We start from the raw sequence: 6,624 nt of genomic DNA on the forward strand, positions 1-6,624 counted from the left end.
CAAACAACACGCTGAAATCCAAGTTTTACAACCGTAAACCTCACTTTGAAGGCGCTCTCACATTCTCTACTTTCTTAGAAATTAAAATTTATTTTCCAGTCCAGGCTGTGGCAGTCACCGAGGAAGGAGGCCAGCTCAGCTTGGCAGTGCCAGGGACACGGCCTTGGGGAACACCCCCCACAGACTGTGAGTTCCTTCAGCAGTGATTGTGTCTTATTCTTCTTCACGTCTACGTATGCCCTTGCCTGACATGTAACAGACACTCAGCACTGGGTCAAGGAGTAGGCCGAGCACACTCAACTGGAAGAAAAGCAAACACGAAGTCATCATGGCCCCAATGTCTACTCATGGAAACCAAGAGAAAGGTCCCCATTTGCCACCACCAGGCAAGCAGGGCCTGTTGTTTTATTCAAAAAACTGCACATTCACAGAGGAGAGATTTCAAACTTTATAAGAGGATGTCAAGAAGAAAGTTTCTGGAAGAGAGCTCTGCCTTTTTCTCCTGTAAGCATGTTCGTCACCCAGGGACTGTTCTGCCAACGTTATTTAGCAGCTAATCCAAGATTTGGATCATTGCCTAAAGTTACACTTGTTGGTATCTTGGGATTTGGCCTTGGAAAGGTATCATACATAAGAGTATGCCAGAGTAAATTCCATTTCTTTGAAGATCAGCTCCATGGGGCTGGTTTTGGTCCACAGCAGAACAGGCATTGATTGCTTACCTGTGAAGAATGCAACATAAAGCATAGATTCAGTGAGAAGGGAAGTTCACAGCCTTTGGCTTCCTAAACTCTGTGTCTGTGATTTTTGAAGATATTTTATCCTCTGAGTTGTATGCATTTGAAATTTCAAGTGTAGTTTTAAATATTTTATTTTAAATATTTTGTTCCACTGGATGTACTTCACTTCTAGTATTTATTTACAAGAAGTATTGTTCCACTTCTAGTGGAATAAAAATTATTTTCTAATCAGTAAAAGCATTTCTGTCCACACCTTTAAAAGTTAAAATTATAAATGTATTCACCCCAGATAAATGTAAGCAAATAAAAGACATTGTGTAAATTAACCTAGCATGGGAACTCTTCCTGTTTTCATTTAATCTCACCTTCCTCTGTAAAATTTCCCAGCGTATTACACTTTCAGAATATGTTTCCATTTCTGTTCATTTCACTATCTACTGCTTGCGACTTCTTTTTATTTAAACTTACAAACTTACTTCAGGTAATTAAAGTCAATCTGTAGGAGGGAAGCCATGGTGTGGACAATCCAAAAATCACCCGTGGCCGGGTGCGGTGGCTTACGCCTGTAATCCCAGCACTTTGGAAGGCTGAGGCAGGTGGATCATGAGGTCAAGAGTTCAAGACCAGCCTGGTCAATATGGTGAAACCCCATCTCTACTAAAAAATACAAAACATTAGCCGGGCGTAGTGGCACTCATCTGTAGTCCCAGCTACTCAGGAGGCTGAGGCAGGAGAATCACTTGAACCTGGGAGGCAGAGGTTGCAGTGAGCCGAGATTGTGCCACTGCACTCCAGCCTGGGCAACAGAGTGAGACTCTGTCTAAAAAAAAAAAAAAAAAAAAAAAAAAATCACTTGTTCAATTTGGTAAATATATTGGCAATTACATTTGAGTGGCTGTATGATGTTTTTCATATCAAATCTTTTTGCTCTGTGGGGAAAATTGCCAATTTTGCTCAGTTGCTCCTGAGCAGTCACTCCCAGTAATTTCACCTATACTAGAAGTAGATGCTAAAAGATTTGCCTTCCCTCTGGCAAATTCTGTGACTTCTCTGGGACTGGGGTAGACAAATGTTTGGGTTCAAAGGGTTTTTCTCTTTGCAAAGTAAACAGAAGGAACAGAGATGTGAAGAGCATAAGTAATTAAGTAGGTATACATTGTCAATTACCTGGAAGGTACTTTACAGATTGTCAAGTAAATGATGATACCTCCATCATCATTCATTGGTGATATTTGTTAATGCATGTGCAATGTGTAGCATTGAGGTGAGCAAACTGAAAAACAGCCTCATGGTTATTTAGGTGATGTGAGAGTTCCATCAGCCCAGACACTCATCTACAACAAAACAGCAGTTCTTTAAATCAGGACTTTACAAAGATACCACAAGGAGTAACCGATGTGATAATGATTGGCCCTACGCTGCAGAATAAGAACTGCCTGCATTTTACAATGTCAGATTTATATATGACTCCAAATATATTAATTTCCAGTCCCTCTTTACTCTCCTAAGAATCTTAGCCAAGTGTGTAAGGGGATAATTCCCATCCTTGATTGGAGTCTTCTTCCCAAATTATTCAAGTTCTGCCGGCCCTTACAGGGGAACCTGTTCCTGGGGAGCCCCTGGGAGGTAGCTTTTTTAGTTCAGTTTGGAACAGATGACTTTGGGAAGGAAACTCTCCCAGACTTTGATAGTCCTGGGAAAGACATGCAAATTCTTGCCCCTCATTTCTTTTTCCAGGGCAATTGCTTCCCGTTTGTACCAGGCTCTGCGCGATCAGCCTTCTGCCCGACCAGTTCTCAAACTGCCCAGCTGCGTCCATGGGAGGGAAATTTTGTTTTCTCTTTTAGCAGAATAGGGGGACCGGCTGACATGAGAGTTCCCCAGGGCAGAAACATGGGTGACCTGGCATTTGTGTGACGTCCCGGACCCCGCCATACCGCGAGGCCTGGAGGTGGCGGTGGAATCGGTGTGCCGCGCCCGCCCCCAGCGCGCCTGGGGTCTAGGAGGGCAGAGGCTGTCACTGTTTAACTTGGGGCCATCCTCGCATAGCACCTCTCCTTCGACGCTAGCCTCTGCAGGTAACCGTAACATACGATAGGAGGAAAGAACACCCACGCAGGTCAAGGTCAACTAAAGGCCTTTGAAAACAAAATCTGTAAACTGCCCATAAGGAAGTAGCCTGGAAGCTTCCAAGTAGCCTGGGGGGCGGGGGAGATCTTAAAATGCTGAGCAAATACCAAGCGAGGTTTGAGGTGATAAAGGAAAGAAAAAATACCAGACAATTTTCCTAAATTAGCTAATTAGTAAAATCCATTTGAGAAAAGGACTTGAGATTTAAACTAAAATGAACATTTAAGTTACCTAAAAAGTATAGTGAGAATGGAAATGGACTAGAGCTATTAAGCCTCAAAAGTAGCCGGAATGCCCTGACAAAGAGAGGGGGTGCCTTATGCGTTGAAAGCTGTTCTAAATATGGCTAAAGTTTTGCAAGAAAACATACTTTCTACTATAAATTGTGTTTGGCATAATAGAATGCCCCAAATAATAATAATAATAATAATAATAATAATAATAATAAACAGTATTATTACCTATTAGGAAACTTCTGTCTGCCATGGTGGCTCATGCCTGTAATCTCAGCCCAGCACTTTGGGAGGCGGAGGTGGGAGGATAGTTTGAGCCCAGGAGTTCGATGCCAGCCTAGGCAACATAGGGAGACCCATCTCTATTTTATTTTTTTAAAAAAGGAAACTTCTGTATGTAATCATTTCTTACATGTAAGGTGAGATAATGCCATCTGGATTTAAAAATATATATATTATTCTTGTAAAAATAACACTAAATCACTAGCAGGTGGGGACATAGAAAATCAGCGTGTCAGTTAGGGTAATTAAATGCACTTTGGAGGGCCGCAGTAGAACACCTCTATGCTTGTCTTACACCGTCATTTTCTGTAGGTTTCTTGAAGCTTAGCGGTTCACTGGGGTAGGCCGCCTGGGTTGGCCAGTGCTGCAGAGGACTGCAGTGCAGATGATTTCGCTTGCAATCTCCCTGTCTAGATTTATGACGCTGCAATCTCCTCATCGAAGTAACTGTATATTTTTTCTCTTATCGTTGGCTTTTGCCTGTGTGTTTTTTGTTGTTGTTGTTGTTCTGCAGATAAATACAAACTAATAAAGAGACACTTAATTCTACTTTTCCATTTTTTTTTTTTTTAGATGGAGTCAAGCTCTGTCGCCAAGGCTGGAGTGCAGTGGCGCGATCTCAGCTCACTGCAACTTCTACTTCCCGGGTTCAAGTGATTCTCCTGCCTCAGCCTCCCAAGTAGGTGGGACTACAGGTACATGCCACCATGCCCGGCTAATTTTTGTATGTTTAGTGGAGATGGGGTTTCACTGTGTTGGCCAGGCTGGTCTTGAACTCTTGACCTCAGGTGATTCGCCGCCTCAGACTCACAAAGTGCTAGAATTACAGGCGTGAGCCACCATGCCCGGCCTTACTTTTTTGCTTTTAATTTTTGTACTAAGTTCTTCTGTTCGTTGTAGTAATATAATGCAAAAGTGATAATATTGTCATTTTAACAAAGTCAAATTTAAGCAATTAATCCAACATTTTGCATTATACTTGGTTAAATAAAAACGTGACTGACTTTAAAATTCAGAAGCTAAAAAAATTAAGAAAAGATCTACTTGTTTTAAATAGGAAAAGGAAAAACTATATCTTCAGTATGTGTGTATATTTAAAAAGAAAAAACTGTATCTCCAATATGTGTGTATATGTATGTGATTGTGTGTGTATACAGTGTGTGTGTGATAAAGTGTATGCAAACAAGTCTTATTTGACTGTAACACCTCATACTGATATTCTCTCCAGTCATATATCATGATCAAGCAAGATGCATTGCCCTAAAAACATAAAAGACACAATTGCAAAATTGTTCATACTTCCAAATTTGCATCCATAAACCTTCCAAAGTTGCATCATTTTTGCATAATGAGATGTCTTTGTAATAAGCACACTAAAAGAAATTGTCTTTGGTTTTGCAGTTCAAATACAACAGTTAGCCTCCTAGAGTCTAAACAAACAAAGTTTCAGTAAAAGTTAGAGCCCTGAATAATTTAGAGAAGCATGAAAACAGTTTAGCTTCCCTACAGCTTGCTCTGTGAACCTCAATGAGAACCTGTATGAAAGTCAGTGTTTTTTTTTTTTTTTTTTTTTTTTAAAGGTCAGGGGAGGGAGTAGAATTCCTTGTTAAAAACATTTTGGGGGCCCTGCGCGATGGCTCACGCCTGTAATCTCAGCACTTTGGGAGGCCGAGGCGGGCGGATCACGAGGTCAGGAGATCGTGATCGTGGCTAACAGGGTGAAACCCCGTTTCTACTAAAAATTGGCCGGGCGTGGTGGCGGGCGTCTGTGGTCCCAGCTACTCGGGAGGCTGAGGCAGGAGAATGGCGTGAACCTACAGTGAGGCGAGATCGCGCCACTGCACTCCACGATGGGCTACAGAGCAAGACTGTCTCAAAAAAAAAAAAAAAAAAATTGTGAACATTTCTATCCTCCCTGTTGGAGACTCACAACATACATTAACATATTAAAGACTCTTAAATTTATGCTTAATTGATTTTCAACAAAGGTGCCATGGTAATTCAATAGAGAAAGGATAGTCTTTTCAACAAATGGTGCCAGGACAATTCAATAGCCACATGCAAAAAGATATATTTAAACCTTTGCCTCCCACGTCATACTCAAAATTTAACTCCAAATGAATCATAGATCTAAATGTAAGAGCCAAAATTGTAAAACTCTTAAAAGAAAACATAAGCATAATAAATCTTTGTGACCTTTGTAGATACAACTAAAGCACAAGCACTAAAAAATTGATAAACTGAACTTTGTCAAAACTAAAAACTTTCATGCTTCAGAAGACATCATTAAGAAAGTGAAGAGAAAAACCACAGACGGAGAAAATACGTGCAAATCATATCTGATTAAGGCCTTGTATCTAGAATATAGAAGGAACTCTCGCAACTTAATAATAAGAAAATTACCCAATTTAAAATGGGCAAAAATTTGAATAAACATTTGGGCAAAGAAGCGATATGAATGGTCAATAAACACATGAAAAGATGTTCATTATTGATCAGCAAGGAATGCAAATAGAAACCACAATGAGATACTACTACATACCCACTAGGATGGTTAGAATCAACAGACAATGACAAATGGTGGTAAGGATGTGGAGAAACTGAGACTCTCATCCACTGTTAGTAGAAATGCAAATGGTGCAACCACTTTGGAAAACAGTGTGGAAATTTCTTCAGAAGTTTAACGTAAGTTCACCAATTCCATTCCAAAGTATATACCTAAGAGAAATATAAAAACACTAAAACTTGTACTCAAATGTTATTCACAGTACCACAAAGTGAAAACAACCCAAATGTCCATAAACTGATAAATGGATAAGCTAAATGTGGTATACTTATATGGAATACTATTTGGCAATAAAAAGCAATGAAGTATTGATACATGCTACAAAATGGATGACCCTCAAAAACATTATGCTAAGCAGGGTGCGGTTCACGCCTGTAATCCCAGCACTTTGGGAGGCCAAGGCAGGCGGATCACCTGAGGTCGGGAGGTCGAGACCAGCCTGACCAACATGGAGAAACCCGTCTCTACTAAAAATACAAAATTAGCCGGGTGTGGTGGCACATGTCTGTAATCCCAGCTGAGGCAGGAGAATCACTTGAACTTGGGAGGTGGAAGTTGTGGTGAGCAGAGATTGCGCCATTGCACTCCAGCCTGGACAACAAGAGCGAAACTCCATCTCAAAAAACAAAACTAAACAAAACAAAATCATTATGCTAAGTGGCAGGGCAAAGTG

At 40.7% G+C, this 6,624-nt stretch overlaps 1 pseudogene; it reads left to right on the forward strand.

Moving 5' to 3' along the window:
- The first annotated feature begins 328 nt into the window (after positions 1-328).
- LOC126961671 (OCIA domain-containing protein 2-like) lies at positions 329-789 on the forward strand (annotated as a pseudogene).
- Positions 790-6,624: the final 5,835 nt, after the last annotated feature.

This window comes from Macaca thibetana, chromosome 8, assembly GCF_024542745.1.
Source record: "Macaca thibetana thibetana isolate TM-01 chromosome 8, ASM2454274v1, whole genome shotgun sequence".
Classification (NCBI taxonomy): Eukaryota; Metazoa; Chordata; class Mammalia; order Primates; family Cercopithecidae; genus Macaca; species Macaca thibetana.